The 11532-nt window shown below is 36.4% G+C and overlaps 1 non-coding gene across 1 annotated transcript; it reads left to right on the top strand.

Moving 5' to 3' along the window:
• Positions 1 to 11176: 11176 nt before the first annotated feature.
• On the top strand, positions 11177 to 11283 carry LOC139903089 (small nucleolar RNA R71). The gene has a single exon (XR_011777935.1). It is a non-coding gene; the product is annotated as a small nucleolar RNA R71 (small nucleolar RNA).
• Positions 11284 to 11532: the final 249 nt, after the last annotated feature.

Here is an 11532-nt window from a genome sequence, read left to right as displayed (position 1 = left end):
GAACAGACACCCTAATTGACGCGAATCCTAAAGATAGATCTATTGGGCCTAACAAACCCCATCCAAAGTATCGGATGCTTTAGTACTTCAAAATTTATATCATATCCGAAGGGTGTCCCGGAATGATGGGGATATTCTTATATATGCATCTTGTTAATGTCGGTTACCAGGTGTTCACCATATGAATGATTTTTATCTCTATGTATGGGATGTGTATTGAAATATGAAATCTTGTGGTCTATTGTTACGATTTGATATATATAGGTTAAACCTATAACTCACCAACATTTTTGTTGACGTTTAAAGCATGTTTATTCTCAGGTGAATACTAAGAGCTTCCACTGTTGCATACTAAAATAAGGACAAGATTTGGAGTCCATGTTTGTATGATATTGTGTAAAAACTGCATTCAAGAAACTGATTTCGATGTAACATATTTGTATTGTAAACCATTATGTAATGGTCGTGTGTAAACAGGATATTTTAGATTATCATTATTTAATAATCTACGTAAAGCTTTTTAAACCTTTATTTATGAAATAAAGGTTATGGTTTGTTTTAAAAATGAATGCAGTCTTTGAAAAACGTCTCATATAGAGGTCAAAACCTCGCAACGAAATCAATTAATATGGAACATTTTTAATCAATAAGAACGGGACATTTCAATGTGATCGTAAGATCAAGGTTTGATTGTACACATCAATGACAGTCCTAGCCGTATTCATAAAAGGTCTTCCTAACACTATTGGGGTGTGTAGGTCTTCCTTAATATCCATCACTACGAAATCAGTAGGATACAAGAATTTTTCGACTTTCACCAAGACGTTCTCAACTATGCCCTTAGGATACCGAATTGTATGATCGGTAAGTTGGATTGTCATTTTGGTTGGTGACAAGTTTCCTAACTCTAATCTCTTGTAGTGAGAGTAGGGGATTAGGTTGATACTTGCTCCTAAATCTGCTAGCGCATGAATGGTTCCAGATTGGTAGATTGAACACGGGAAAACGAATCGGCCCGTATCTCCTAGCTTTGGTGGTAGAGAGTTTCTGAGTAATGCAGAGCATTCTTCACTCAGTGGAATTTTGTTAGAGTCTGGTATCCTCTCCTTTGTAGAAATAAGCCTTCAGATGTATCTCTTCTGGTTGGGAACTTTGGACATGGTGTCCAAGAATCTGCCATCTAGTTTGAAGGAATCAAGCTTGGATGGTTCTTCTTGTAGCCTTTCAGGATAAGGTACGTGAACTGGAGTTTCAGGGGTCAGCTTCTGAGTATATGTCGATTTGTTCTTGAGCCTAGTTGATCTTCTCCTTGGTTCTTCCGCTGGGATTACGGAATCCATTTGCTTTGCCTCTTCTATGTGGGGATTCTGGATAGTATTACTTGGCAATCTTCCCTGTGGTCGGGTTTCAAGGCATTGTGATAACTGTCCGAGCTGCGTTTCCAAACTTTTGAGTAGAGTCAATTGATTTCTCATTAGTATCTCCGTCTAATCTTGTCTGGTTACAGTTCTCTGATTTAGCTGTTGTTGTCCTTGGATGAACTGAGTTAACTGATCATCAGCTCCGAGAGTGGGGTTAGTTGCTTTTGTAATCTGGGTGGTAGGGGAATTTTTCTCAACTGGGGGACCAGTGAGTGGAAGTGGTTGATCGTAGGTCAATTGGAATTGTTGGGCTGGGTAAGGTGGATAGCGATAGCAGAAAGGTTGATTGCTTCGCAGAAATTGATTAACCCTAGGTGGTTGATTGAATTCGGGATTTGGTGGACGAGCTGGGTATTGGACGTAACAGACTGAACCGTCAGGGTTTTCGTACTCAACTTGATAATCTTTAGTAGGTTGCGGGTTGGTACAATTAATACAAGCCTGAGTTTGGTTAACTTGCTGCGGCTGCGTCTTCAATTCTCCGAGTTGTTTAGCAAGGGATTCCATCTTATCCGTGAGGGATTTGATGGCCTCCGTTTGATTGTTAAGTGCATAGAGTGGGGCAGATGATGAAGTTGTTTCACCACTGTTCCAGTCATGATGATGCATTGTCATGTTTTCGAGCAATTCCCATGCTTCGTATGCGGTTTGGTTCATCAGATTCCCTTGAGCTGCTGCATCGATCGTCGTCCTATGATTTACCGTAAGACCATTGTAGAAGGTACAAATTTGGGCTGACCGTTCTAGCTGGTGATTAGGGCATTTCTTCAGTAGGGTTTTGAATCGCTCCCATGCGGTGTAAAGAGATTCATCATAACTTTGTTTGAAGTTAATGATGTCATTCTTTAGTTTGATTTGTTTAGAAGGGGGGAAATATTTGGTTAGGAATTTAGTAGCCATCTCCGTCCATGACGTGATAGAATCTTTTTCCAATCCTTCAAACCAAGTTTGTGCATGATGAGTGAGAGAATAGGGGAACAAGTATAGCCGGACTATATCTTGTCTTATCCCTGGCTGTTTGTAGGAGTTCGAAAGAGATATGAATTTATCAACGTGAGAATTAGGATAGTCATTCGGTAATCCATGAAACTGACAGCTATTCTGAATGAGCTGGATGATGTGATGTTTTAACTCGAACGAGTGTCCTTAAATCTCTGGAAATCTGATTGGTCCTCCTCGACCTTCAATCGAGGGTTTGGTATTTTCTTCTAAAGTAACGCGTAACGCCATTTGGTTTCTAATTCGTGCTTCCTTGGGTGCTTTAGAGATTATTGCGTCTGGATCAGGTACGAATAACAACGGCCCTGGTCTAGATCGGGTTTGGGTCATACACTAGGTATGCCTTTTTGTTTTTAATTTTTCGCAAATAAACTAAACTTCTAATAAGTTAAACTAAACTAAGTTAATCTAATTATAAGGTAATCTAATTTAATCTAAGGTAATCTAATCTAAGGTAGTCTAAAGTAATCTAAAGTAATTCAATTAATTAACTAACTATCCTATGGTGGAATATGTTTTTGGTTCTGGCTACTGATTCCCTGGTATTTCGGTAACAGAGCTTCGCACGAACTATTCAACAAACCAAGTGGCCAGGCCGACTACGGAGAGGCAGGATCCTTTTGGTCCCAATATAATTGGCGACTGTTCAGAAAATCCAATAACCAAGTCCGTGTATAATTGTCTTTCTTAGACACCACTAAATGCTTGTGAATAAGTTTGATAGAGAGCAGTATTGCCTGATACCAGTTCCCCGGCAGCGGCACCAAAAACTATAGTATCTCTCTTGATATGGCCGAAACGGACGGTTTTTATTGGGCGGTGTCGTTAGGCCGCGGCTCACCAGGATTAGCCACTCGTGGGAGAGAGTACTGTTTTAAATTTATATTTAGCGGGGCCTAAATATTACTACTCCTTATAAGTAAGGGAAGTATGACCTAGAGTCGTATTTTTGAGATATCAGTAACATCGAACCTATATTTTAGCCTAAGATAGTTAGGGAGTAGTAGATATTTATTTTTAGGATTTTCTAATTTAATATGACAGATATAGTAAATGCGATAAAATTTGTAATTCAGATAAGGTTAAAGTAAATGCATACTATGATTTCGTCAGTTATGTTGCCGAGATTATGGAATGCTGGCTCATGAATAGGCAGAGGCCCTGTATTCATTACACTGGTCCTAAACGCCCCTGTCATAAGACATGTCACTGGGTACTGTGTTAGGCTTGAAGATTCTGAATAGACAGCAACGTCCCTTACCCCCGACGCTCGTGCAGTCTGACTACAGGCATACACGTTCTGACGGCTCATCCAATTGAGCGACTCGGTTGGGTGACGTATTAACATTCCAAAATGGTCTAAACTTTCTTAAGCATAATATAATACATGGTTTACCATATCCTAGAGACGTGATGTGCCTCAATGCTTTCATTAATGATTGGTAAAAGATAGTTAGGCCCTTAAAAAGAGTTCAACCATAAAGAACACCATGGCCAAGTCAATTCGACTTCCATGAACACGTTCGGTTATCCTAACGGTCCAATCCTTTATGTGTCTAAACAAACATTTCCTTAATTAACTAAGAATCCCTCAAGCGAGGTGCAATGCTTGAGACCGCGTTATGGTGCAGTGTACTGGTTAACACTAACCGTGTTCCATGGCCTTACTTAGCAAAGGTACAGCTTACAACAACCGCTATGCTTCAGCGTGCACGTACGAAGTTTATATGGTTGGTGACTACACTAGCATGGTCTAGGACCGACAATGTACTAAGGGTCTAGTCAGATGTTTCACTACGAAAGAGTCCTCAGTCGGAATTCAAAGCTCGATAGACTTACTACAACCGGTGTGCCTCGGCCGATCTTACATTGTATCCAATAGACTTCTCTTACCAAGGGGTGACACAGATAGTGTACTCTGGATCGGGGTTCGCGACTTCCCAATAACAGAGCCTATAACTAAGTTCTATTAGTTGGAAAAGTGATTGAGTTTAAAGCATAATCGGAAAGCATTTCGACAGCATACACAAACCATAATATTATTTCGGCATTATAACTACTTACATCATAGCATACACTAAAGATAACTACTCGCTAATCATGGCAACAATATCATAAAACATTATATAAGATAAAGGATAGAAGTACCAGTAGATTAGACGAGTTCCGAATACAAAAGTGACAACTTCAAGACTCCAGACCGCTCCTAATACAATCTTCAGCATTCTTCTCCGGGTACTAGGCTTCCCGCACGGAGTCGAAGGCCTTGAGAGTATGACTAATATTGTACAAGAGAGAGAAAGAAGTGAATTGAAGTGTGTGTTGGAATGAATGACAAAGACCCTTTAAATAGACTTGGAAATTGCCAGCATACGCCTGGCAGGCCGCATGGCAAGGCGTATGGCAAGGCGTATTTGGCAGGCCGTATGGCTGGAAAACCGCATGGTGGGCCATTTGTTGGCACGTATCTGGCAGGCCGTTTCCATACTGGCAGGCCGTATGGTGTGCTGGTCAGCCTTGATTCCCTGGATCGTAACTTGATTTCTTGTCTTTCACCATTTTTGCTCTAGAATCTTCGTTTTAGCTCCGATTCTCTTGATTCTTTTTGCACCGCCTTCGTAATTACTTGTTCTTCAATTCTAACCGACGAAGTGGGTATTTTGCCGATAAAGTTCGAATCTTTCTTGTTTTTGGGCCTTAATACCGGGGTGAAAACGTGACTTTTTAGCCGATATCACCGTTTAATGACCGGTTTGTCGATTTTAAAACTTAAGTCACAATTAAAACCTAATGCAAAATATTAAAAATAAATATAACTTAATTTAAAGTGTAAAGTAAATGACGATAATTAAAGTGCGATAAATAAAATGACGGTAAATAAAATTGTGATAATTAAAAGTACGATAATTAAAAGTGCGATGAGATATAAAATAAAGGAATTATGCTTATTTAAACTTCCATAATCATGATGTTCGACGTGTTGATTTTAATTTATTACCATGGGTTAATTGTCCTTTATCCTGAATTATTCGATATGTCCATCTGGTTTTGTCCATAATAGTCCATCGGTCATAATTATAAAGTGCGAGAGTCTTCGTCAAATTAACCTTATACCCGAAGTCAAATATTCCAACTAATTGGGGATTCGAACTGTAACAAGGTCTTAATACTTTGTTTAATGAATACACCAGGTTATCGACTGCGTGTAATCCAAGGTTTCAATACTTTGTTAACAATTACACCAATTACCCTTGAATGTAATCCACCCCTGTTTCAACAAGTCCATTGACTATTAATCCATTCCCGTGTCCGGTCAAATAAATAATTATTGGTATTTATAGATATCCCGCCCACCGTACCCGATTAAGCGTGTGTGGTTATTTATAGATACGTCAAATTATAACCTTTATATTAAATTAACAAGATATCATGTAGTTAATTAAATATAAAGCCCATTAATAGCCCATAGTCCAATTTTCACAAGTGTCGTTCTTTTGTTCAAACCCCAATTATGGTCCAAAGCCCAAAAATCCCATCTTAATATTTAGTCTAACATCACGATTACTTCGGCTTAAATAAGCATAATAATAACATAAGTACGATACATTAATTTAAAAAGGAAGAACATAGCTTACAGTGATTATTTATCGCGTAGCGTTACACGGACAGAGTTCCGACTTTAAAACCCGTATAATAACTTTTACATTACCCAAACTAACTAATATAAAACTAAACTAATATATATTATAAATATATATTATAAATATATAATATATATAATAGAAATAGAGGGATTGAATTGATATGGGGTGCAATGGATTCGGCAGACTTCGTGCCTTTTATAGGAGATTTCTGACTTTGGCTGCTCCGCGAGTGCGGTACTTTTGTGCCTTACAGCTCCGCGAGTGCGGAGCTTCGGATTCCAGCTCACCAATTTTTGGCCATTTGCTTGTCGACATAATTAATAAATATATATGATATATACATACTTTATATAATTATATATATATATATATTATATTGTATTCTTATGCATATTTGACTTGTAATTTTAGCTCTGTTGACTCGCGCGTTGATGCTAGGTTCATGTCTCGATTTCGGATTTTTGAACGCTTTTTCGTATGCTTAGATATCTTGTACTTTGCGTTTCGCGGCTTGTACTTTTGTCATTTTTAGACATTATTCATCAATAAATTGAACCACTTTTGAGCTTTTTGGTCATTTGCGTCTTCTAATCGTCGTTTTCTTCTTTTGTCTTCGCACTTATTTATTTAAACGAATATTACATAAAAATAGAACAATTGCAACTAAAAACTTTACATATTGGAAGGATATTGTGCCTAAATATATGTTCATTTGGAGCACTATCAAATATCTCCACACTTGAGCGTTCCTTGTCCTCAAGCAATACAGAACTTGAAATTAAATCACACTTCACTCGAATCACTTTTTTTATTCTCACACTTTATACATCAGTGATTTTGATATGGCGGTATAAACAATGATAGTAACAATGTGGTTTACAGTCCCACATGACTATGAAAATTTAGATCCTTTAAGAAAATTGGATCTTTATGAAAACATTTGATCTTTTGAAAATTCATTCTAGCTTTTTCCCTAGATAAGTTTTCCGGAATAACCCTTCACCGGTGTTTGCAAAATATTTTTGTGGGTTTTGTGGGTTTCAGTTTTGAAAATTTTATCTCAAAACTTATGGTTTTGTGTCACCCACTTGCTAATCCTTGTATTAGGAAAGCAACATGTCCAGTATACTTGCTCAGTATATTACCTTTCGGTAAACTACCATCCAGTTGTAAAGGAAAGTGATGAACAAGCAACTGTTAAGGCAATGTATAATGACATGCAGATGTTCATGGTCCACAACGTGTCAGATGCAATTATTATCCTTTGTAAGAGAAATAGGAAAGATCACCCTATAATTTTTTGGTCTGGCACAAGGTCCTGTCTTCGACCATGCTATGCAACCACCGTTCTTACAGTTGACACCCGATTTGATTCAGGTGACCTAATGAATTCCGATGAATTCTCAGGATTTTACATTCAATGGTAATGAACGCATTGAAAATAGGTTTTCAGAAAACAAATCGGTTTTAATTTGATCAAAATATTTTCTCGTTCGAGTTTAGATATCATCGAATTCCATGAGTTTGTAATTCCTAATCTTTAAGGTCAATCTCAAGGATTGAGTAATATCAGGCTTAAAAGCTGATTTTTAATCTTTAAGGAGATTATCCTTTCTGGGGGTCTGATTCATTAGTCTTATCAAGCTAATTTGCACGGCGCCCTCCCCATTTTACGAGACAGATCCTCTCATGGTTAGGATAAGTCTGACCACATGGCGACCCTGTTTGATGCTGAGGTCCGTGGATTTCCAGCTGATTTTCGAGAAAACTTTTCAAGGTTTTTCGTAGACTCTACAACTGGTCTGGACGACAACTTCCTGACCTAAATCAAGAAGCGCGTGTCTTTCGGAAGACTTTACTTCCTTTTAATGATGGAATTGATTTATCGTATAGATCCATCTTTCTTTTAAATATATTACAGTAAATCGGGTAAAACTGATTATTATCGTCCAAAACAAAAGTACCTTCAATAATCTTGTACAAAATATGTGATATATGTAAATTCTTCCCACACTTAGCTTTTATTTTTCTTTGCCTTTTTATTCTCCTTTATTCCATTTTAAATGAATTCAAGCATTTTGGGTTGTTTCTCCATTTATGTTCTCTCCGAGGTAACAATAATTTCGGTAATAAAACCTAGTTTTATCGTTCATTAATATGTATAAACATGATTTTGAATTCATTTTATTGAAAATTTTTCAAATTTTTACAAAATTTGGCAAATAAACTAAGTGTAAACCCGAGAGAATTTATAACCCTTCCCCACACTTGAGATCATGCAATGCCCTCGTTTGCATGAAATTAGACTATAATTATAAATTCATGAGGGTAATTATTGTAGAAAAGTGATTAAAAATACCGAGTTTGCAAACATATTATTTTATATCACATTTGATAATTTGCGTTTTGTCGTCAAAATTAGTAGTTTTTGCTGAACTTTAATGTCAGTCTTTGAAAATGCGATGTTTTACACTGTTTTGTACATAAGATAAACTACAAACACATATATATATATATATATATATATATATATATATATATATATATATATATATATATATATATATATATATATATATATATATATATATATATATATATATATATATATATATATATATATATATATATATATATATATATATATATATATATATATATATATATATATTATAAAACCTTTATTTATTAAAACAATTTAAATGAATAATTTTATAAAATTTTGTTTCCTTTTACTTTAGGTAGTTTCGATATGTTTACCTAGTCCGTCCCTCGACAAAATTTAAAATTTGTCGTTTTTAAAGCGATTGTTTTAAAAGCAAAGATTTTTGGGTTTTTTTTAATTTTTTTGTTATACTTTTGATCAATAAAATTAAAAATAATGATAACAAAATTTTTCGCCCCGTCTTTGGGTAAAGCAATTTCGATTTTATGATCTAGTCTTTAACTCACGACGAATTTTAGAAATCATTTTTTTAAACTTAATGAAATAAAGTAAATTTTTGTTTTTAAAATCACACAAAACTTAAATTTAGAATGGGGGGAGAAAACTAGTTCTTTAGTGTCTGCTAGCGGAAAAGACCAATCGGATTCCATTCTCGGAACTACACGAGAACAGAACAACTAATTCTAGACAATGTTTTCTTTTTAGAACATTTGAATCTCCTCACACTTAGGTAGCTGTGGTGTCAAAATTGTGATTAACTTCATTGTCAATTTCTCTTGTACCATAATCAACTTGCATATCTGTGACTTTTGCTTTAAGCCATTGGTCGGATTCCTGTGTAATATCCACAAATTCAACTAGTTTTGCCTTTTCTTTAGGCGATAGATTGGATACTAACCGGTTACATAACTTAAAGTTCCCCTTGGTTCTAGCATCACGAATCCGTTTATAAAGTTTCTTCATTGAACTTTTAATAACGGGGTCATTTAATTTTTTTATCAACAAGGGGGTTCTTTGTTATCAGGTCATCATTAGGTGTTACTTCATTTTCCCCACACTTAGGCGTTTTATTATTGCTAAGCACTACCGTTGGAGTTGGTAAAACAATATGGTTCTTACCAATCGTTTTTGTTGGTCAACGGTTTTGGTTGGTGGAGATTTAGACTTTCGACTCACAAAGGTGATCGATTTTTCATCATTACTACGTGTCATTCTACCCTCTCTTACATCAAACAACGCTCCGGTGGACGCTAAGAATGGTCGACCTAAAATTAGAGGAATGTTTGAGTCCTCTTCTATGTCAATGACAATAAATTCGACTAGAAAGGTTAAATTACCCACTTGAACGGGTAGGTTGTCAGCAATTCCAACTGGGTGCCTAATGGTTTGATCAAAGAGTTGAACACTCATTTCCGTTGGACTTAACTCACCTACTCCTAATCTTTTATATAATGAAAGAGGCATAACACTCACACTTGCACCTAAATCTGCTAGTGCATCATACATGACACAATTAATAAGTAGACAAGGAACAATAAATTCACCCGGATCACCCAACCTGGGTGGAACTTTTGGTGGAACTGTCTTCACCGGGTTTATTTTTACGGTTTTTGTTTCTTGTACCTTCTTATTCTTCTTCTTTTTTCCAAAGGTAACACAAACTTTATTACCTATCACTTGTTCATACTAAACTCCTTTTCTTGGAAACGGGATGGGTGGTCTGTATGGTGCCACCACTGGCTTTACATACTCGGGTGGTGGTGGTGGTGGTGTAACGTATTCATTGTTACTCACATTTAAAACCTTCCCATCTTCTGGTGCCTGGTTTTTCAGAATTCATTGATACCATATTAACATTCTCATTCCGAGGATTTACTTCAGTATCACTCGGTAGCTTTCCTTGTTCCCTCTCACTCATCATGCTAGCAAGAGTACCTACGTGTTTTTCTAGATTCAAAATGGAAGCTTGTTGAGTTCTTAATGACTGATCAAACCTCTCAATTGTTTGGGTTTGAGATGTAATAAATTGTGTTTGAGATTCCATTAGCTTTGCCATCATTTCTTCCAGATTTGGCTTTTTCTCTTCAGTTTATTGTGGTGGTTTATACAAGCTAGGTCTTTGTTGATTGAAAGTGTTGTTTTGAGTTGGTTGGTTATTCAGACCTTGTTGGTTGTACGAGTTATTGTTGGGTCCATTTGGATTGTAAAGAATGTTTTGATTTCGATTAAAGTTTGGCCTTGACGGTTGATAATTATTTTGATAATTATTTCCCGGCCTTTGGTTCATGTAGGAAACATTCTCTCGTTGTTCCATCATTTGTTCAATGTGACAATCTTTTGTTAAGTGTGGTCCACCGCATTGCTCACAACTAATTCGTATTGCGTGAATATCTTTAGTCATCTTTTCCATTCATCTCTCGAAAGCATCTATTTTTGCAGAAATGAAATCAAAGTCATGGCTAGAATCGGCTCTAGCCGCTTTAGATGAACAAAAGATATCTTTTTCTTGATGCCACTCATGCGAGTGGGAAGCTGTGTTATCAATAATTTTGTGAGCTTCAGTTGCGGTTTTCTTCATAATGGAACCACCAGCTGCTGTGTCGATGTCTTTTCGTGTAGCAACGTCGACACCTTGGTAGAATATTTGTACTATTTGATAAGTGTCTAAACCGTGGTGAGGACATCCTCTCAACAACTTTCTGAATCTTGTCCACGCCTCATATAATGTTTCATTTAGCTTTTGTACAAACGTAACAATTTCTCCTTGAAGTCTTACGGCTTTAGATGCCGGAAAGAATCTTTTAAGAAATTTCTCAACTAAAACATCCCATATGTCAATCGCTCCTTCAGGTAATGATTCTAACCAATCTTTGGCTTCTCCCTTTAAAGTCCAGGGAAACAACATGAGATAGATATGTTCATCCTCAACTTCTCTGATTTTGAATAGAGTACAAATCCTATTAAAGGTTCGAAGATGTTCGTTTGGATCTTCTTTTGGCGTACCACTATATTGGCATTGATT

Source organism: Rutidosis leptorrhynchoides, chromosome 3 (genome assembly GCF_046630445.1).
Source record: "Rutidosis leptorrhynchoides isolate AG116_Rl617_1_P2 chromosome 3, CSIRO_AGI_Rlap_v1, whole genome shotgun sequence".
Lineage (NCBI taxonomy): Eukaryota > Viridiplantae > Streptophyta > Magnoliopsida > Asterales > Asteraceae > Rutidosis > Rutidosis leptorrhynchoides.
This window is presented reverse-complemented; position numbering and strand designations above follow the sequence as displayed.